The 23407-nt window shown below is 43.9% G+C and overlaps 1 pseudogene; it reads left to right on the forward strand.

The window, feature by feature from the left end:
• The first annotated feature begins 9010 nt into the window (after positions 1-9010).
• LOC124791188 lies at positions 9011-9128 on the forward strand (annotated as a pseudogene).
• The last annotated feature ends 14279 nt before the right edge of the window (positions 9129-23407 follow it).

Consider the following 23407-nt stretch of genomic DNA (forward strand, 5'->3'; position numbering starts at 1 on the left):
GATGGAAGGAAACACTTGGAGCACCCGAACCGTTTGGACCTTACTGAGAAAATTAGATCCGGGATGTACGACCGGGACAAAGCAGAGCTGCGTTCCCAAACCGGAAGCCATAGCCAAACGAATAATACGAAGTCGCCAACAAGCCGTACCAATTAAGCGCCCTATCGAAGCCAAAGAACTGGACGATGCCCTGCAACAGGTGAAGTGTCGGAAAGCAGCTGGTATGGACAACATATTCCCAGAATTGCTAGGAATACAAATCTAACAACTCGGCAGTGGCTTGTTAATTTTGACATTACAGCGACACAAAAACTTCTATCTCTGTTTTCAAAAAAGCATAGTTGCAGCTGTTGCCAAACCAAGAAAGGATATTACACTCCTTGAAGGCTACAAATCAATCTCTTTCTTAAGCTTATGCTACAAGATATTGAAAAGAACAATCTACACGAGACTCCTCCCATTATTGAAAAGTGCATATCCATCACCTGTCCTCTAGGAGGATGGTCGCATCTCGCGTACTATACTGTAAGTCGCAAGACACGCCCCCTGTGGCTCAGTCTTGTTGTTTGAAACATTCTTTTTTTCTGCTCTAACACGCTTTGTACAGTGCCAAACACGTTGTTTTTGTGCCACAGCTTCGGGGTCTGCGTCAGGTTCTAAACTGACATTAAGACGTTCTGATCTCGCAGGCAACAAGGACATCACCCCAAAGTACCGTTATCCAAGACGTCGCCCTGTGACGCGATTGACGTCATTCAAGATGGCAGCTGATGACGCGAGTACCATTACCCAAGCAGTCTGGAAAGTGCCACACACCTCTGCCAAGCCCCCTGGCAGGAAGTTTGAATTTTGGAGGGAAGACAGGTCAATTGGGATACCTCTAGACTTCGCACTGTGTAAATCATATTGTTACAGCTGTTGCCATAACACACCGTACACACTGGATGATTTTAAATAAAAGTCATTTACAATATAAGGAAACTGAAAGAGTTTTATGGCGTTGGCGTGGGTTTCCAAACTACATTTAAAGTCATGTGTCACATTGACCGAATAGCTGATGGCTCTGTGTTCAGTTTCGAGTGAGTCCCCATATTGCAGTCATATACACGGTCACTGTTTCGGTGCTAGCCATCCCCAGAAGGTGTCACCCCTCCACAAAACTCGTTCTCCAACTCAAACAAGCGCTGTCAGTCAATCATTATGTCGTAACCAACAGCGTGCCAGTAGACAGATGGTATGGAAAAGACACTGCCGATGTACGGAAATAATAAGCATCACAGTTGATACTGTGAACAATTTTAGCAATTTTACACTAATTTCAACACCGACCAAAGATGTGACAGTGTGTTTCCCAATTTCGGCATCATAGCTGAACCACCCTTTCTCCACTTTACAAGTATCATTACGAATGTGGATAGATGACTATGCATCGTTGTTAACTCTCAAACAAATGCATCATCAAAGTTTATCAGATAGCGCTCTACGTATTTCTAACACCTCGAGCACCGTGCTTAATTTACGATCTATCTCTATGCTGATGGGAGTCACAGAGCATTCTCGCAGTCTTAGGGTAAAATTAGAGACGGAAGGGTCCCCCTCACACTGTCACTGGCCAACCCGCCCCGCAGCACTGTTATCAATTTAATCTGCAACCGACCAGAAGTAGACCGCTAGATTCCTCATCTCGTGAATGAGTGGAGCTTACCGATTCCTCACCCATCCAAGTGCACAATATTTCTCGAGATACACCCATGTCGAGGAGCTTAGCACACCTTTTCGATGTATAGTAACAGATCTGAAAGTGTTGTGATGTAATAGCAGACAGTTAAGAAGAACAAGAAACGCATGATTTTTATGTGCGATGGAGCTCCAGGCGGATGGAGTTCGACGCATTTTTTCGTAAATCAACCAAGCTATCAATTTTAAAGTATTATTCCAGGGTCTAGGATCAATACCTGGAAGGTATTGGTAAGAGAGAACATTAACACATACATTCCTAAGGCTACAGCGTTCTGCACTTAAAACGGGCTATAATATTAGATCGCTTGCGTTTCCGAACTATCAGTCGTATGGAATGTAGTGCTGTTAATATTCCAATGTAAAAAAATATATTTCAAGAGCAGGACATACATCCTTCTTCCTGGTTTCTCTACGATAAACTATTTTCCAAACTGTAAAACGAAAAAACAACTGCCTTAGAACATCGGCTCTGTGTGATACGAGCACAATATAGCTTTCCGGAAATGTACAGCGTCAACTGTTCACAACCGATCACGGTTCAGATATTATACTATGCCTGCATCAGTCCTATATACACTCCTGGAAATTGAAATAAGAACACCGTGAATTCATTGTCCCAGGAAGGGGAAACTTTATTGACACATTCCTGGGGTCAGATACATCACATGATCACACTGACAGAACCACAGGCACATAGACACAGGCAACAGAGCATGCACAATGTCGGCACTAGTACAGTGTATATCCACCTTTCGCAGCAATGCAGGCTGCTATTCTCCCATGGAGACGATCGTAGAGATGCTGGATGTAGTCCTGTGGAACGGCTTGCCATGCCATTTCCACCTGGCGCCTCAGTTGGACCAGCGTTCGTGCTGGACGTGCAGACCGCGTGAGACGACGCTTCATCCAGTCCCAAACATGCTCAATGGGGGACAGATCCGGAGATCTTGCTGGCCAGGGTAGTTGACTTACACCTTCTAGAGCACGTTGGGTGGCACGGGATACATGCGGACGTGCATTGTCCTGTTGGAACAGCAAGTTCCCTTGCCGGTCTAGGAATGGTAGAACGATGGGTTCGATGACGGTTTGGATGTACCGTGCACTATTCAGTGTCCCCTCGACGATCACCAGTGGTGTACGGCCAGTGTACACCATGCTGCCGGGTGTTGGCCCTGTGTGCCTCGGTCGTATGCAGTCCTGATTGTGGCGCTCACCTGCACGGCGCCAAACACGCATACGACCATCATTGGCACCAAGGCAGAAGCGACTCTCATCGCTGAAGACGACACGTCTCCATTCGTCCCTCCATTCACGCCTGTCGCGACACCACTGGAGGCGGGCTGCACGATGTTGGGGCGTGAGCGGAAGACGGCCTAACGGTGTGCGGGACCGTAGCCCAGCTTCATGGAGACGGTTGCGAATGGTCCTCGCCGATACCCCAGGAGCAACAGTGTCCCTAATTTGCTGGGAAGTGGCGGTGCGGTCCCCTACGGCACTGCGTAGGATCCTACGGTCTTGGCGTGCATCCGTGCGTCGCTGCGGTCCGGTCCCAGGTCGACGGGCACGTGCACGTTCCGCCGACCACTGGTGACAACATCGATGTACTGTGGAGACCTCAGGCCCCACGTGTTGAGCAATTCGGCGGTACGTCCACCCGGCCTCCCCCATGCCCACTATACGCCCTCGCTCAAAGTCCGTCAACTGCACATACGGTTCACGTCCACGCTGTCGCTGCATGCTACCAGTGTTAAAGACTGCGATGGAGCTCCGTATGCCACGGCAAACTGGCTGACACTGACGGCGGCGGTGCACAAATGCTGCGCAGCTAGCGCCATTCGACGGCCAACGCCGCGGTTCCTGGTGTGTCCGCTGTGCCGTGCGTGTGATCATTGCTTGTACAGCCCTCTCGCAGTGTCCGGAGCAAGTATGGTGGGTCTGACACACCGGTGTCAATGTGTTCTTTTTTCCATTTCCAGGAGTGTAAAACGATCGTTAGTAACGGGTAATACCTCTTACAAGGAAACAGATAAACGCATAACAGCGGCGTCTCACATGTAAAATTACAAGTCATTCCGCCACTAACTCAGTAAACAGCACATCTGTCAGGTAAATGTATACACAGGGATTGCAGTGCCTTACAAGCACCTATCGCTAACTTAGCTATGAAGCTGGAGTCTCGATTTTACACCCAAGATGCTACAGGGGGATGGAGTACATCGCATAAATCATAGTTCGTTTAGAGGAATGTGTCACATTTCATCACACATGAGACGGAAGTCCTCTGATGATCAACAGGTTTACCGTTAACGATCGCAGGAAGACAGTGCTTTAAAGCACATACAGAACAGGTGGCTGTATATGAGCGGAACACAGGCTATGTCACGCGACTGATGCATCCTGACAGAACAGTGGAAAAACTGACCTGCAGCAACTTTTCCCTCTGTAGAATGCTTCATCAGTCTACCATTAAATCGTACCTCATTACAGCTCCATCTCAATCGATCACCCCGTCCACTCTCTGTTATCCTTTAATGCAGATGCATGTAAGTTTAGAGGCGGATGGTTCTGTCTTCCTGAAAAGATTCAAATACAGTAGTCAACTCGGGTGTATCACTGGTACCTCAATAGACATACAGTATAATGCTGCCCCGATGCAGAAAAATTAACTGCTTCCCTGATTCCCTTCACTTCCATGTCGACGATTTCTCAGATTCCTCCTGCTGCCGCATACTTGTTCCCATGTACAAATTGTTCTGCACGAACCAGAAGATACGAAAGTACTTCCACAATTTCCCCGCATTTTGGTGTATATTCCGTCAATTTATACATATTCCCCTATCATTTTTCGCAATTCTATCGATTTTATGTCAGATCTATCCATGCGATCATGGCATAACCTCTCGTTCTGTGTTCTAAAATTGCTTGTAAATGTAACACAGCTGCCAACACCTAGCCCACATGCACTGGTCGGGAGGTGTAGTACAGCACTGTACTCGATTGTGTCCAGTCACCTTCACATTTGGAGAGCGTTTGCTCTGTTTTCTGTATAATGTTTCAAACATCGAGACAGAGCCACAGGGGGCGTCTCTTGAGACTTACAGTGGAGTCTGCGGGATATGATCATCCTCCATGGAACTTTAAACTGGTCTGTGTAGTTGATCAATACCTGTATATTTAATAGGATCGTCACATGTGCTCGATGCCTGCACGCATGCAGTATTTGTTTTCGATACATGGGAGGAGGGAGATGCGGTAAAATTCTTAATTCTCTATCGGATGAAGTTAGTTGAGCTTTTATAGTTCGTAATTTTTCTCTAATTGATGGTACAGAATAATGAAGATAGCATGTTGGGGAGATAGATATGAATGGATTGGATCTGTAGTACTTGTATGTAGTTTGGGGGTGCACCACAGTGCAGTAGCAAAAATTATCGTCCTTCTCTCAGTTCCCGTTTCCATCGAATGGTCAAAACACAGTCCTGTCAGAGCTTAGCCTGTTTCTACACGGTATGAAGAAGGTGGTAGATACGATAGTTTCCTCCGACTTCTACTCATTTCCGACTTACGTTGGAACGATCACATGGGCAAAGCTGCAGGGATGGTAGTGCAGTCTGAGAGGGCTCTGGCAGGATGTATAGGCTGGAATTTTACTGTAGCAGACAGGTTCCAGCAATGTGACTCGGTTTGAGAAGTGAGAGTGCCAGAAATATGATTCAGTAGTGGATGTAATCATTAAAAGACTCTTCCATAGGATCAATCGCAGGTATGTGCTTGAATGGAGGGACTTGATTCCAAATCCCAGACAGGATTTCTAGCAGATAGCGTGGCATTAGAGATCTGAAAAGCTAGTGTACATTTCTTACGACCTCAATCACCACACCATCTACTGTTTGTGATCCTTCTCAATCAACCATTACTTATAGCTCAGTGGATATATCACCGGCCCTCTGACATTGTATCGAGACAGAATGCGTTACAAATACTGGAGAAATATCTAGCGACGGCGGCGTGAGGGAGTTGCAAATACCTGTTTCATACGACGCTCCTTAGCCGAATCACTTTCAAAATTTAGCGATTTTATGACGAGGTTGCATCGTGGGCTACGTGTAACCGGACTGCTGGTCTGATAATATGCGATCACCGTCTCGGTATTTATCTGGAAGAACCACGTGATTCGTAGAAGAAAAAGAAGTATGTCAGACAAAAGATAGAGATTGTGTCGCAAATGTAATGTAGTTGCGACTTATCGTTCGAAATTAAAAAAAAATATGGATTCATGTTTTCATATAACACTCTTTTCTTGATCACCAATGGCACAGATCACAATTAGTTTTACATTTTTTCTTAGAAACAAGTAATTTTGATAACACAGGAAAAACGAGAAAAATACTAATTTGTCATTGTAGGTATGGCAGATTTCTTCCGTATGATCTTGATGTTAATATCTACTGATTACGAATACAGTACCGAGAAAGAGTAGGAAATGGAAAAAAAACTTATAAGTTACAGACAAAGCAATAATAATAATAATAATAATAATAATGCACATCTAACTAAATTATTTAACAGTTACAATGCAGACCCATACACATTCCCTGATACACTTACACATGGAATAACCTATCTGAAAGCTAAAGATCAAGCAGACACAGCAACCCAGCTAAATATCGCCCCATAACATGCCTACCAACAATATACAAAATATTAACTTCAGTCATTACACAGAAATTAATGACACATACGACACAGAACAAAATTATAAATGAAGAACAAAAAGGCTGTTGCAAAGGAGCACGAGGATGTAAAGAGCAACTGATCATAGATGCAGAAGTGACATATCAAGCTAAAACTAAACAAAAGTCGCTACACTACGCATACATTGATTACCAAAAAGCTTTTGATAGTGTACCCCATTCATGGTTGCTACAAATATTGGAAATATACAAACTAGATTCTAAATTGATACAGTTCCTAAACATAGTAATGAAAAATTGGAAAACCACACTTAATATCCAAACAAATTCAAATAATATCACATCACAGCCAATACAGATTAAGCGTGGAATATACCAAGGAGACTCATTAAGTCCTTTCTGGTTCTGCCTTGCTCTGAACCCACTATCCAACATGCTAAACAATACAAATTATGAATACAATATTACTGGAACATACCCACACAAAATCACACATTTGCTATACATGGGCGATCTAAAACAAATCAACAAGTCAACCAATTACTAAAGATAACAGAAGTATTCAGCAATGATATAAATATGGCTTTTGGAACAGACAAATGTAAGAAAAATAGCATAGTCAAGGGAAAACACACTAAACGGGAAGATTACATATTGGATAACCACAGCGACTGCATGGAAGCGATGGAAAATACAGGCACCTATAAATATCTAGGATACAGACAAAAAATAGGAATAGATAATACAAATATTAAAGAAGAACTAAAAGAAAAATATAGACAAAGACTAACAAAAATACTGAAAATAGAATTGACGGCAAGAAACAAGACAAAAGCTATAAATACTTATGCTATACCAATATTGACCTACTCATTTGGAGTAGTGAAATGGAGTAACACAGACCTAGAAGCACTCAATACACTTACACGATCACAATGCCACAAATATAGAATACATCACATACAATCAGCAACAGAAAGATTCACATTAAGCAGAAAGGAAGGAGGAAGGGGATTTATCCTAGCAAAATACACAAAGCAATCACTCATATAAATACATCAGCTACACCTCTGCAATTTCATAACCACTTCTACAACCCTTTAGATCACATAACATCAACAGATACGAAGAAAGTAAATTGGAAAAAGAAAACACTACATGGCAAGCACCTGTATCATCTAACACAGCCACACATCGATCAAGAAGCATCCAGCACTTGGCTAACAAAAGGCAATATATACAGTGAGACGGAAGGATTCATGATTGCAATACAGGATCAAACAATAAACACCAGATATTACAGCAAGCATATTATTAAAGATCCCAATACCACAACAGATAAATGCAGACTTTGCAAACAACAAATAGAAACAGTAGATCACATAACAAGCGGATGTACAATACTAGCAAATACAGAATACCCAAGAAGACATGACAATGTAGCAAAAATAATACATCAGCAACTTGCCATACAACACAAACTAATAAAACAACATGTTCCCACATACAAGTATGCACCACAAAATGTACTGGAGAATGATGAATACAAATTATACTGGAACAGAACCATTATAACAGATAAAACAACACCACATAACAAACCTGACATCATACTCACCAATAAAAAGAAGAAATCAACACAACTAATCGAAATATCCATACGCAATACAACAAATATACAGAAGAAAACAGGAGAAAAAATTGAAAAATACATCCAACTGGCTGAAGAAGTCAAGGACATATGGCATCAGGATAAAGTTGACATTATACCAATTATACTATCAACTACAGGAGTCATACCACACAATATCCACCAGTACATCAACGCAATACAGCTACATCCAAACTTATATATACAACTACAGAAATCAGTAATTATTGATACATGTTCAATTACCCGAAAGTTCCTAAATGCAATGTAACATATACCGTACAGTTAAAAGGAAGTCACGCTTGATCAAGGTCCGCGTCACTTTCCATTTTTAACCAGACCTAAGGTCTGAGAAAGGAAAGAAGATAATAATAATAAAAATTTAGAGGAGTGAGGCAAGAAGAACAGTAATGTAAATGGTATAAATGGTAAGTCCAAAGGAGAGGGAATGGTTTGGGGAAGGATAACATGCATCTTTCCACGTCTACCAGTAAACGCCGGTAAATCACAGTGTCTTAATTGAAAAGAGTGTGTCATATTACACCGCTGTAGGTGGTTAACGTTGCTGTACTTGTACTATTAGGCCATCGTATGCTGACATTTATCTTTATTTCTTGATTTTAAAGGTTTTCGCTTCTAAAGGGGCTTTCATGCTGACTCAGGTACATTTTAAGTATTGTGTTATGCAAAACTTTCATGTCTTATTTGATTAATCCTTTTGGAACATATTAAAATCTGAGACAGTCGCGCCCGCAAATACTTGCCGCCCTGGGCAATGCCACGGATCGTCCTCCTCTAGAGCCGGTCCTAGTGTTGCATGAGATCTAGCGGCGTAGGCCAACTTCTTGACGCGTCTCATGCATGGAGGGAACTCAGGAAATATCAATATAAGGCGTAACAAAAAATACTTTGCCACATACTACTCGGCAACGGCCTTGCCGCAGTGGTTACACTGGTTCCCGTGAGATCACCGAAGTTAAGCGCTGTCGGGCGCGGTCGGCACTTGGATGGGTGACCATCCAGGCCGCCATGCGCTGTTGCCATTCTTTGAGGTGCACTCAGCCTCGTGACGCCAATTGAGGAGCTACTCGACCGAATAGTAGCGGCTTTGGTCAAGGATACCATCAAGAGCAGTGTGCTGACCCCACGCCTCTCCTAACCGCATCCTCCCCTGAGGATGACACGGCGGTCGGATGGTCCCGATAGGCCACTCGTGGCCTGAAGACGGAGTGCTTTTCACATACCACTCAGTAGACGTAGATTATCCATCACACAGCTAAACGAAGTAACACACTAGTTTTTTTCACCATCTAATTCATTTACAAAATAACTCACTGGACAAACCCTTTTATACAAGTAGAATTATAATTTATATATTTTAGTATGAATACTACACATTTTTCTTTAATAATAGATAGGTAACATATAGGCAAATAGAAACTCTACAAACACGGTAAAATATGGATAGAAAGAGAAATTTAAAATTAAAGAAAATCAGTATAAAAATATCGCAAAGAAAGGTTATAGTTTTTCAACCAATCCAGTGACGCAGGCGTAAGATGGCAGATCGCTTTCAGCGACTCTGCAAAGCAGAGTATTAGAGCATTCGATGGCTATGTGGAAAATTGTGTGTCATTTGGATTCACACTTTCCACATGAAGGATTTTCGGTCATTCTCTATTGAAACAGTAATTTACTGCATATTCCCTGTTAAGTGCAGTCTGCGGAAGTTGCACCATACCCTTCTACTTTGTTCGAAATCGGTGACTCTGATTGTCGGGTCTTTTATGAGGTTACGGTTCCCGACTTCTTGTCTCCTTTGTGATCGCCAGTGCTCCTCTGTACTAAAGTTCCGAAGTTGTGTTGCTGTACCCACTTCGGTGTTTCTTGATTTCAGTGTTAATTACATATGTTCGTCGGTAAGTTGGACAGAATCAGCGTGAATATGCAATGCTGGCTAATTAGACCATCTCTGAAGCTGAGATTTTTAGAGCAGCAAGACGTCTAGTCTGGGGTGATGCTATGTTGCTCAGAACGGGTAGCTACTGAGTTGTCCAGATCGTTCCCGTAGCGAATTTCATTGTTTGGTAGAGTTGCACGTCAACAAGACTTGTATGGTGGCTATTGATCCAAAAAGGTTCGCAGTACTCAGTAGCAGAATAAACCAAAGAGATGCTGCTAGTTCTCAGAGTGTTGGTATCAGCTCGCCAAGACGTATTTGCTAATTTCTGGATTGTGTTTGCTCTTGTTTTTATTAGCTGAGACATTTTCGAGAAGCTGTTTGTAGGGCAAAGTCTTTGGTTTGTTGAACGTGGACCTAATGGTTATTTACATGGTGACAATTATTGAACTATATGGAAAGAAACGTAAATTACTTCCAAACTACGGTGTGCACACTCTTTATTCAAGATGTAAACGTCACTACACATATTCAGATTTAGGTTATGACATGTTAGATATGACTGCCATTATTGGCGATGATGTAGCGCAGACGCGAAATACTGCGTGACCCGCTGAAGTGTCGGAAAATCGATGCTGTCGATGACTTCCTGAAAGGCTATTTTCAGCTCAACAATGGTTTTGGGGTTGTTGCTGTACACCTTGTCTTTAATACTGCCCCACAAAAAGGAGTCGCATGTGTTCAGATCCGGAGAATATGGCGGCCAATCGAGGCCCATGCCAGTGTCCTCTGGGTATCCCAGAGCCAGAGTGCGGTCCCCAAAGTGCTCCTCCATGGCATCAAACACTCTCCTGCTTCGATAGGGTCGAGCTCGTGTCGAAAGCAGGATAATGGGAGTGAAATCATCTCCCAAAACCTTCATGCACCGTTCGGTAGTCACCGTGCCATCAAGGAACAGCGTACCGATTATTCCGTGACTCGACATTGCACATCACACAGTCACCCATTGAGGGTCAAGAAACTTCTCGATCGCGCCAGTTTTGCTTATTGACGAACCCATCAGAACGAAAGTAGGTTTCGTCGCTGAAGCAAACGTTCCATACGCATACTGTTTCCCATCATGTCTTGTAGCCTACCGTGCAGTTTGAACGTCTTAACGCAAACTGTTCAGAAGTTATGACGAATTTATTTCGTATAGTTCAATAATTGTCAGCCTGTAGATGGAAGCCTGAAAGTCCTGTTTCATTCGCATTTGGCCTAAGTCCTCATTTTTAAAAATATTCATTTATTGTTTTGTCTCGAGTGAGTGTGTACTTTGTTTGGGCTAAGTTCGCGCTTTGTGTGGCTATGGCTATATCATCTGTATATATATGATCTTTCGAGACGTTGTGGTTGGGACATCCGAAGTGTGGATGTTGAGCAAAGAGGGGCCAGATCGTAACCGTGAGGAAGGCCGTTCTGCAAGCTTCGCAGATTTTTTTTTTTTAACTTTATTGATACAACAACTTCAACATTATTAAACAATCGAAAGAAGGTATTATGATACAAATTATTTATGAAATCAACAAACATTGTGAGATACACATTGACCCACCACCTTATGTAATTAGTGGGTCCAATTATTATGCTTGAGAAAAAGAAGCAGCTTATTCTAGTTACTAACTGGCACTTGCTATGGACAGGGTTAATCTAACTACTTGACTACTCTTGATTATTCTAAGACTAGCTACTCTGCACCGTTACATGTGTGCCACACAGAATACAGACCTACTAAAAACCGGCCTGCTCACTGAGCTAACCCCAGTGAGCGTGCCCCTGGGACTGGGCTGGCCTACTACTTTTAGAATCGCTGCAGTCCCTATCTATGTTAGTGATGTTAGTATTCTTATTTTTACGTTATTCTAGTATAACTACTTCCTATCAAATTTAAGTGCATATGTCAAGTCCGGGAATGGTGCTCCTGCTCCCCTGATCCGACAGCGCGGCGGATTCCAGTTGTGAGGCAACTGGCCAGTTCCGCGCTCGGCGGAATTGCAGGTGCACCTGAGTCTTCATCGGGTTATATATCTTCTAACCGTATTGGTTACTAATGAATTCCCTCAAGATCTAATGGATATTGCATTTGCCAAATTGTTGAGGACATCGAAGGTCTCGGCACGTCGCAGTAATATGTATGTATCTCTAGTTGGTAGCTGATTCCTAAACTCGAGTGCCACATCGTCATATAACATGCAGTCATAGACGACATGTTCGGGTGTTCCATCCGGAGCACCACAGTCGCACGCTGGTGTCGCCCGTTTTCCAAATCGACATAAATATGTCGGATATGGCCCGTGACCTGTAAGAAAGTGCAGCAGACCTCTACTTGGCTCAAAGTGGCTCATTTGAAGCCTTTCTCTGATGTTCGGTAGTAGCTGGAATACCCTTCTTCCTGTTTCCTCAGTTTCCCATTGCTGTTGCCATAACTCTTCGCCCCTTCCCTTTATTGCGTATCTATCCCCAACTTGTACCCCCATGATTTCCCTGGTCCTATCTATCTTTCCTTTGGAGACCCAGTACCACGCTCCCTGTTCTCTAATTTTTATGTCTAAGGGGCTCAGGAGCTTCGCAGTTTGCATTACCTTCCGTATAACATTGCTTGAAATGTTCTGCTGCTAGGTTTTGCAATCATAAGCCGGAAAAAAGCTTTGGAGAGTGGGGTGGTGACCACCTTGTTCCACTACTCACTTTTGCCGTAATTCTGCACAAATAAGTAAATGAACAAGTGACAAAAACTGATTCCGACTACAGTGCCTATTAGCCGGCGATCGTAATAATGGCGTTGAATAGCAGTTCCACTCGAACACCGGTCACGAACGTAGTATACTCCTCGGAAACGAGCGCATAGTCTGACCACGTGAGCGAGGATGAACGTGTATCCGGAACGAGCGAAATTTCTGCGCAGCCGTGAGGCACCGTGTATTTCACGTACGCAATAGAAACGAACGGAGAGCGCCAAACAAACTTCCGGACGCATCGGTTGGGCATTGCGTTAAGTTCTACCCATTTGGTCTGCTGCTTGCACAAACGGAATCCAGATAATGCTTCTGTGCTGTACAGTGGCTCAGCTCGCACTGGTGTCGCTTTTTGCTGACCCGCGCCCGCGGGCGCATCACGTTGCCAGAATTTTGCCTATCGCCACGAATGCGCGCCGACAGATACCAGTCGCAGCTGAGTCGGCCGTGAGCGGCTCTGGTGCACTCTCGCATATCTGCGGCACGGCTGCCACAATACCATCAATCTCATTAACACGTTAGTGACAGGTTTCCAAGTGGGTGAATCTTGTTGTGTGAACGGAAATAACCGGCTTGGGCGATCTCCGTCTAGCCGATATTGCGGCCATCTCACCGAGGTAACTACGGATTGTAGTAATTACATGAGCCTGTTTGTCATTAAATTGTCGAAGTCCAATTGCTCACTGCGAATAAAACTGCCGCTCTTAAAATATTCCAAACTTCTACGGTCGCAAAAATACGAAGTCAATTTCGAGATTGAGAGAGCAATATTTTGGGTCTTGTAAAATTTCAACCTGTAGGCTTGTCAGTTTAAGAATCTTATTTTGGAGCTGAAGCAACTACATTGCACTGCACGCACTGTTTACTCAGTTTCGTCGTATTTCATACTGTTGGAGTTCCAACGATTTAATTCAGGGTTTAATTGTTAGTTTTCGCTACAGTAAGTGACAGTGACTGGAATACTCTCTTTCAAATTATGAAGGTGACAGGGGTAAAATACAGGGAGCGAAAGGCTATTTACAATTTGTACAATAACCAGATGGCAGTTACAAGAGTCGAGAGGCATGAAAGGGAAAGTAGTTGTTGAGAAGGGAGGGAGATAGGGTTGTAGCCTATCCCCGATGTAATTCAATCTGTATATTGAGCAAGGAGTAAAGGAAACAAAAGAAAAGAAGTAGGAATGGATAAGGAATAAGAACTTTGAGGTTTGCCGACGACATTGTAATTCTGTCTGAGACAGCAAAGGACCTGGAAGAGCAGTTGAACGGAATACACAGTGTCTTGAAAGGAGGATAAGGAGGATATAAGATGAACATCAACAAAAAAAACGAGGATAATGGAATGCAGTCGAATTAAACCGGGTGCTGCTGAGGAAATTAGATTAGGAAATGATACATTTAAAGTAGTAAATGAGTTTTGCTATTTGGGGAGCAGAATAACTGATAATAGTTGGAGAGAAAATAAAATGTAGACGGGTTATCGCAAGAAAAGCGTTTCTGAAAAAGAGAAATTTGTTAATATCGGCCATAGATTTAAGTGCCAGGAACTCTTTTCTGAAAGTATTTATTTTGAGTGTAGCCATGTATGGAAGTGAAACATGGACGATAAATGGTTTAGACAGGAAGAGAGTAGAAGCTTTAGAAATGTGGTGCTACAGAAGAATGCTGAAGATTAGGTGGGTAGATCACGTAACTATCGAGGAGGCACTGGATAGAATTGGAGAGAAGAGAAAAGTGTGGCACAACTTGACTAGAAGAAGGGATCGATTGGTAGGAGACATTCTGAGGCATCAAGCGATCACCAGTTTAGTACTAGAGGGAAGTGTGGAGGGTAAAAATCGTGGAGACCAAGTGATGAATATGGTACACTAAGGAGATTCAGAAGGATTTAGGTTGCAGTAGTTACTCAGAGATGAAGAGGTTTGCACGGGATAGAGTAGCATGGTGATCTGCATCAAATCAGTCTCTGGATTGAAGACCACAACAACAACAAGTGGTTCAAATGTTCAGATGTGTGTGAAATCTTATGGGACTTAACTGCTGAGGTCATCAGTCCCTAAGCTTACACACTACTTAACCTAAATTATTCTAAGGACAAACACATACACCCATACCCGAGGGAGGACTCGAACCTCCACCGGGACCAGCCGCACAGTCCATGACTGCAGCGCCCTTGACCACTCGGCTAATCCCGCGTGGCCAACAAGTGGTAGTGCTTTAAGAACTGCCTGTTTTGAGACGTAAATTATGGTCGTCGCAGATCGGAAAGAACGAATTCTCGATATCTGAACACAGAAATTTTTCCTTTATGTACTATGGACACATACAATACACTGGCGCTTTATACATTTTTTCAACAAATATGTTAAGTCACTAACTGTTCTACACTGACGTAAAAAATCCCAACACCAAGAAATAATTAATGTAACGTAATGAAATTTCGGGAACACATTTGTCTTGGTAGCAACGTTGTAAAATCGCAGCTTACTGTAAATGCAAGAAAAGCCATGGCAAACGTAAAATGTTGGTACATTTATAACCGGTGTAACTGCCGGATGTTGCTTGCAAGCATGCAAACGTGCATGCATTCTATGGTACAGGTGCCGAATGTCAGTTTGTGGGATGGAGTTCCAGTCCTGCTGCACTTGGTTGGTCAGTACAGGGCTGGTTAATGCTGCTGGCGGATGACGCTGGAGTTGTCGTCCAATGATGTCCCATACGTGCTCGATTGGAGACAGAAGCCTCGTGGGATTAGCCGAGCGGTCTAGGGCGCAGCAGTCATGGACTGTGCGGCTGGTCCCGACGGGGGTTCGAGTCCTCCCTCGGGTATGGGTGTGTGTGTTTGTCCTTAGGATAATTTAGGTTACGTACCGTAAGCTTAGGGACTGATGACCTTAACAGTTGTCCCATAAGATTTCACACACAGTTGAACATTTTTTGGAGACAGAACTGGTGATCGAGCAGGCCAAGGCAACATAGCGACACGTTGGGTTACAACAGCGGTTCCTGACCGAGCGTTATTCTTTTGGGAAACAGGCCGTGGAAAGCTGTTCATAGATGGCAGCAGAACAGGTGGAATCACCATATAAATTTACAGTCAGGTTGCGTAGGATAACCACGAGAGTGTTCCTGCTCTCATACGAAATCTCACTCCAGACCATAACTCAAGGAGTGGGTCCAGTGTATCAAGCAGGCAGACAGTTTGGGTGCAGGCGTTCAACTGGTCTACTTCGAACCAAAACACGGCCATCACCGGCATCGACGGACAACCGGCTTCCATCAGAACACGCAACAGACCTCCATTCCCTTGCTGGCTACCACTGAAGTCGCCAGCGGTGTTGTTATGCTCGCTACAGGGCGTGGCTCCGAGCTGTCCTTGAAGTAACCAATTTGTAACAGTTCGTTGTGTCGCTGTGGTGCCAACTGCTGCTCAGACGGCTGCTGCAGATGCAGTACGATACGTCACAGCCATACGCCGAACACGATTGTCTTCCCTCTCGGCAGTGCCATGCTAGCTATCCGGAGCGCGGTCTTCTTGCTACCGTACACTCCTGTGACCACAGCGTACAGTGGCTACATTCCTGCCAAGTCTTTCTACAATATGACAGAAGGAACATCCAGCTTCTTGTAGCCCTATTACACTGCCTCATTGAAACTCAGTGAGCTGTTGATAACGGCGTCTTCGTCGTCTTAAAGGCATTCTTGACTAACATCAGCACACCACGTCCAATCTCAAAGGTAACTAACGCTCAGTAACCTTACAGCACATATTTAAAGTAGACCTGATGTGCATCCATTCTCATTATCGCGATACTAGCGCCACTCTTATGTGACTGGTGCGAAATTGGAATAGACGTCATCTTCTAGATGTAGCAATACACCTCCACACTTCGGTGCATCTCCCACAACTCCTTGGTGTTCAGATTTTTTTACGTCATTTTATTAACTTCCATACCGGAGGCATCGTACCACACGAAAACGAGGGGCGCAAAGCAGCACAAATCGGCTCGGAGAGACTCAAAATAGAGCACAAAGTTCGTAGGTGTGCAGCAGAGTTCGAGAGTGTGAGTGTGTCTACATCTACATCTACATGGATACTCTGCAAATCACATTTAAGTGCCTGGCAGAAGGTTCATCGAACCTGTAGTGTTGGCAGAAGAGCCAACACCGTGTTGCTAGAGGAGGCCGAAATGTACGCTTTTAAGCTCACGCAGATTGACGTGAGGTCTGGAACAGTTAAAGGATTTGAGTCTAGCAAATAAAGTACGTAGCTGTTGGAATACTTAACTTTAATCCACAATTGGTGTACATCTCTCGTTACTGTACAAGCTTCACAATATTAATTATCAAATGCTATGGCGCCTTGCTAGGTCGTAGCAAATGACGTAGCTGAAGGCTATGCTAACTATCGTCTCGGCAAATGAGAGCGTAATTGTCAGTGATCCATCTCTGGCAAACTCTGCTGTACAACTGGGGCGAGTGCTAGTCAGTCTCTCTAGACCTGCCGTGTGGCGGCGCTCGGTATGCAATCACTGACAGTGGCGACACGCGGGTCCGACGTATACTAATGGACCGCGGCCGATTTAAAGGCTACCACCTAGCAAGTGTGGTGTCTGGCGGTGACACCACAGAACCACCTTCACAATTCTCTATTATTCCAATCTCGTATAGCCCGCAGAAAGAATGAACACCTACACCTTGCCGTACGAGCTCTGATTTCCCTTATTTTATCGTGGTGATCGCTATATAGGTCGGTGGCAACAAAATATTTTCTCATTCGGAGGAGAAAGTTGGTGATTGGAATTTCGTGAGAAGATTCCGTCGCGACGAAAAACGCCTTTCTTTTAATGATGTCCAGCCCAAATCCTGTATCATTTCTGTGACACTCTCTACCATATTTCGCGACAATACAAAACGGGCTGCCTTTCTCTGAACTTTTTCGATGTACTCCGTCAGTCCTATCTGGTTAAGGATCCCATACCGCACAGCAGTATTCTAAAAGAGGACGGACAAGCGTAGTGTACGCAGTCTCCTCAGTAGGTCCGTTACATTTTCTAAGTGTCCTACCGATAAAACGCAGCCGGCTGGAGTGGCCGAGCGGTTCTAGGCGCTACAATCTGGTACCGCACGACCGCTACGGTCGCAGGTTCGAATCCTGCCTCGGGCATGGATGTGTGTGATGTTCTTAGGTTAGTTAGGTTTAAGTAGTTCTAAGTTCTAGGCGACTGATCACCTCAGATGTTAAGTCCCATAGTGCTCAGAGCCACTCTTTCGGAACCAATAAAACGCAGTCTTTGGATAGCCTTCCCCACAACATTTTCTGTGTGTACCTTCCGATTTAAGTTGTTCGTAACTGTAATACCTAAGTATTTAGTTGAATTTACGGCTTTTAGATTAGACTGATTTATCGTGTAACCGAAGTTTAACGAGTTCCTTTTAGCACTCATGTGAATGACCTCACACTTTTCGTTATTTAGGGTCAAGTGCCTCTTTTCGCACTATTCAGGTACCTTTTCTAAATCGTTTTGCAGTTTGTTTTGATCTTCTGATGACTTTATTAGTCGATAAACGACAGCGTCATCTGCAAACAACCGAAGACGGCTGCTCAGATTGTCTCCCAAATCGTTTATATAGATAAGGAAGAGAAAAGGTCCTATAACACCACCTTGGGTAACGCCTGAAATCACTTCTGTTTTACTCGATGACTTTTCGTCAATTACTACGAACTGTGACCTCCCTGACACGAAATAAAAAATCCGGTCACATAACTTTCCATAAGCACGTAATTTCACTACGAGCCGCATGTGTGGTACAGTGTCATAAGTGTGTGTGTCTATATGTGTGCGCGCTCGCGCGTCAAAAAAATGGAACGCCACGCCATCCAAACAGAGCAGCGCTTGAACGAACCATTTCGTTTTATGTACCTACACTGTGGAGCTCGTTCGTATTAGTGCAGGACGGCGCAATTTGACCTCCGCACGGACCGTCCCGCGCTACGCTGAACCTCTATCCTCGGTTTTGCTCTGCTGCTCTGTGACGCAGGGCGGCGCGGCCGGTGTGGACACGGCTTGTGGATTTCAACGAAGTCCCGCAGGAGTATGCTGATGCCAAGCCGGTCCGGCTAGCCGTGCGGTCTAACGCACTGCTTCCCGGGCGGGAAGGCTTGCCGGTCCCCGGCACGAATCCGCCCGGCGGATTAGTGTCGAGATTCGGTGTGCCGGCCAGTCTGTGGATGGTTTTTAAGGCGACATTTCATCTACCTCGGCCAATGCGGGCTGGTTCCCCTTATTCCGCCTCAGTTACACTATGTCGGTGATTGCTGCGCAAACACTGTCTCCACGTACACGTACACCATACTTACTCTACCACGCAAACATTGGGATTAGACTCGTCTGGAATGAGACGTTCCCGGAGGGGAAGGGCGGGGGGGGGGAGGGGGGGAGGGTCCACTGGGAGCCGAACCGCCAATAACCCTGGGTTCGGTGTGGGGCGGCGGTGGGGTGAGTGGACTGCTATAGTCTGTTGTGGGGTTGTGTGTACCACTGAGGGCTTCGGCGTGGACGAAGCCTCTCCGTCGTTACTAGGTCCCCAATTCAATACATACATACGTGCTGATGCCAAAGCAAAGAAAATAGCTGTATTATAAAGTAAGTGAGTAGACATGTTTATGATTCTACATCTATATCTACATCTACGTGATTACTCTGCTATTCACAATAAAGTGCCTGGCAGAGGGTTCAATGACCCACCTTCATGCTGTCTCTCTAACGTTCCACTCTCGAACGGCACGCAGGAAAAACGAGCACTTAATTTTTTCTGTGGGACCCCTGATTTCTCTTATTTTATCGTGATGATCATTTTTCCGTATGTAGGCGGGTGCCAACAAAATGGTTCAAATGGCTCTGAGCACTATGGAACTTAACTTCTGAGGTCATCCGTCGCCTAGAATAAGAACTACTTAAACCTAACTAACCTAAGGACATCACACACATCCATGCCCGAGGCAGGATTCGAACCTGAGACCGTAGCAGTCGCGCGGTTCCAGACTGCAGCGCCTAGAACCGCTCGGCCACTCCGCCCGGCGGGTGCCAACAGAATGTTTTCGCAATCGGAGGAGAAAACTGATGATTGAAATTTCATGAGAAGATCCCGTCGCAACGAAAAACGCCTTTGTTTTGATGATTGCCACTCCAATTCACGTATCATGTCTGTGACACTATCTCCCCTATTTCACGATAATACAAAACGATCTGCCCTTCCTTTTACTTTTCCGATGTCATCCGTCAGTCTCACCTAACGCGGATCCCACACTGCACAGCAATACTCCAGAATAGGGAGGACAAGCGTAATGTAAGCAGTCTCTTTAGTAGACCTGTTGCACCTTCTAAGTGTTCTGCCAATAAATCGCAGTCTTTGGTTTGCTCTACCCACAACATTATCTATGTGATCGTTCCAATTTAAGTTATTTGTAATTGTAATCCCTAAGTATTTAATTGAATTTACAGCCCTCAGATTTGTGTGACTCATCGCGTAATCGAAATTTAGCTGATTTCTTCTAGTACTCATGTGAATAACTTAACACTTTTCTTTTTTCAGGGTCAACTGCCACTTTTCGCATCATACAGGTGATTAAGTTTAGTTTTAATTTATTTATGTGTGTTATGCTTTTTCTTTTATTTACGTGATAAACATTTGTTGTAGGGTAGGCTTATATTTGTTTTTTCTAACGGCGAAATAGGTTAACAAATGTCACCCGCCTGTGCAATTCATTGTTGGAGGTGCTATTTCACATTCTATAGCGTACCTGTGCTTGTTGCCTGAGACCCATAGTTCTAGCCCTGCTCGGAACTCATTGACATAATTCTGAACGTTTCGTGCGCTATCTGACTTCTGCCAGTGTATGCGATCTACCACGCAGTGAACAGTCGTTCAGAGCATACAGGTGTGAGTTTGTTTCTGTCTTGGAGGTGTGCTACGAATATGTACTGCATGTGAAGATAAACGTGTATGTAAGTACGCGCTTCCATGAAAATTGTCGTTCCGGCTCGTCATTTACAGCAAAGCAAGCAATCGATACGAAGCGCAGACCGGGAACGCTGGATAAGGTGGGCGGTGCGCTGTGACCAATTTTCGCCCAGAGCGCAGGGCGAGTTCATCCGTTTAAGTCAGGAAGGGGAGGCCAATAACGTTTGCCGCCTTTCGGCCGGTCAGTCATGACAGAATCGAAGCGCACGTCTGGCAGTCTTTCTAAAACGATTTTACATAAACTATTCTGTAAAAAAACCTCCATTTTTGCGTTACTTATAGCTTTATATGTCAGCTTCATAATGATGTGGTCATCATTTCGTTAATGGTCATAGTTATTGTGATATTTTCATGGAAACAAGACGCTGCGCGAAATTCGAAAAAGTTTGCAGTGAAAAATATGAGTCACTCTGATTTTGAGTTTCGTGCATATTACATTACATATTGTTTCGTATGAAATTTAGTTAACATATTGAATTTTTCTTTAAACTTGGGTGGAGGTCTTTAGCTGTCATCAGTCTCGAGAAAACTGAAATGATGTAGCATGCTCATTTGCGATCGCGATCGCAAGCGACAAAGCCAGAGTGTAATATCCATAACATTGCTCATATTTCATAAACGGTTTCTACAGCTGCATCTACATCTATACTCCGCAAGCCACCTGACGGTGTATGGCGGAGGGTACCTTGAGTACCTCTATCGTTTCTCCCTTCTATTCCGGTCTCGTCTTGTTCGTGGAAAGAAAGATTGTCGGTATGCCTCTGTGTGGACTCTAATCTCTCTGATTTTATCCTCATGGTCTCTTCGCGAGATATACGTAGGACGGAGCAATATACTGCTTGACTCCTCGGTGAAGGTATGTTCTCGAAACTTCAACAAAAGCCCGTACCGAGCTACTGAGCGTATCTCTCGCAGAGTCTTCCACTGGAATTTATCTGTCATTTCCGTAACGCTTTCGCGATTACTAAATGATCCTGTAAGGAAGTGCGCTACTCTCCGTTCGATTTTCTCTCTTTCTTCTATCAACCCTATCTGGTACGGATCCCACACCGGTGAGCAGTATTCAAGCAGTGGGCGAACAAGTGTACTGTAACCTACTTCCTTTGTTTTCGGACTGCATTTCCATAGGATTCTTCCAATGAATCTCAGTCTGGCATCTACTTTACCGACGATTAATTTTATATGGTCATTCCATTTTAAATCACTCCTAGTGCCTACTCTCATATAATTTATGTAATTAACTGTTTCCAGTTGCTGACCTGCCATATTGTAGCTAAATGATAAAGGAATTGCTTTCTATGTATTCGCAGCACATTACACTTGTCTACATTGAGATTCAATTGCCATTCCCTGCACCATGCGTCAATTCGTTGCAGATCCTCCTGCGTTTCAGTACAATTTTCCATTGTTACAACTTCTCGATATACTACAGCATCATCCGCAAAAAGCCTCAGTGAACTTCCGATGTCATCCACAAAGCCATTTATATATATTGTGAATAGCAACGGTCCTACGACACTTCCCTGCGGCACACCTGAAATCACTCTTACTCCATTGAGAATGACATGCTGCGCTCTGTTATTTAGGAACTCTTCAATCCAATCACACAATTGGTCTGATAGTCCATATTCTCTTACTTTGTTCATTAAACGGCTGTGGGGAACTGTATCGAACGCCTTGCGGAAGTCAAGAAACACGGCATCTACCTGGGAACCCGTGTCTATGGCCCTCTGAGTCTCGTGGACGAATAGCACGAACTGCGTGTCACAGGATTTTTTTCGAAACCTGTGCTGATACATAGTAGATTTCTATTCTCCAGAAAAGTCATTATACCTGAACATAATACGTGTTCCAGAATTCTACAACTGATCGACGTTAGAGATATAGGTCTATAGTTCTGCACATCTGTTCGACGTTGAGATACTGAAATGAGATTTTGGAAAATGATAGCACACAAAGAGAAGAGTATTTTGCAATATGGTTAGTATGCAATACTTCATTATCTACTGTGTTATTCTACTAACTACAAACTTTTTTGATAAATAATGTAATTTTTAAGGACCATCTACAGCTGGTGAAGCGAGAAATGCTATGGCTTTAGGAACAACATAAGTGAAGACATTACACGTTTATTTTTGTACTGAAGACGTGCTTTTTCATGAGTTACTGACTTTCCTTTTGCTCAGTTCCTCACTTAAAGAACTTAATAAACCGCTATTTCAAAACTGTCTCGCAACTGCATCTGCACAACATGTTATTGACGTGTAAACACCACTATGTTTTGGCAAAAGAAGCTAATTTTAACATGACAACAAGAGAAAAGTGTAGATTTTACTCAAAATTTGTCGCTTATGACGCTCCTCTGAAATTTACGAATGGTAACAAACCAGGCAAAAATAAATTGTTGCTTTTGTTGCATTTTAAGTTTCCATTCTTTTTAGATACTAACCAAGCAGACGTGACAGATATTTTTGAATGCTCACCATCTAAGTGTTGGCTCTTAATATTTACAAAAAATGTGAGCGTAGGCTTCAGTTCAGAAAGCCACTTCCCCTCTAGCGATCGACATTTCCCCTACGGCGTCTGACCATAGCTCCCACCACTATCGCTCTCCCCATTCGTGC

This window comes from Schistocerca piceifrons, chromosome 3 (assembly GCF_021461385.2).
Source record: "Schistocerca piceifrons isolate TAMUIC-IGC-003096 chromosome 3, iqSchPice1.1, whole genome shotgun sequence".
NCBI lineage: Eukaryota > Metazoa > Arthropoda > Insecta > Orthoptera > Acrididae > Schistocerca > Schistocerca piceifrons.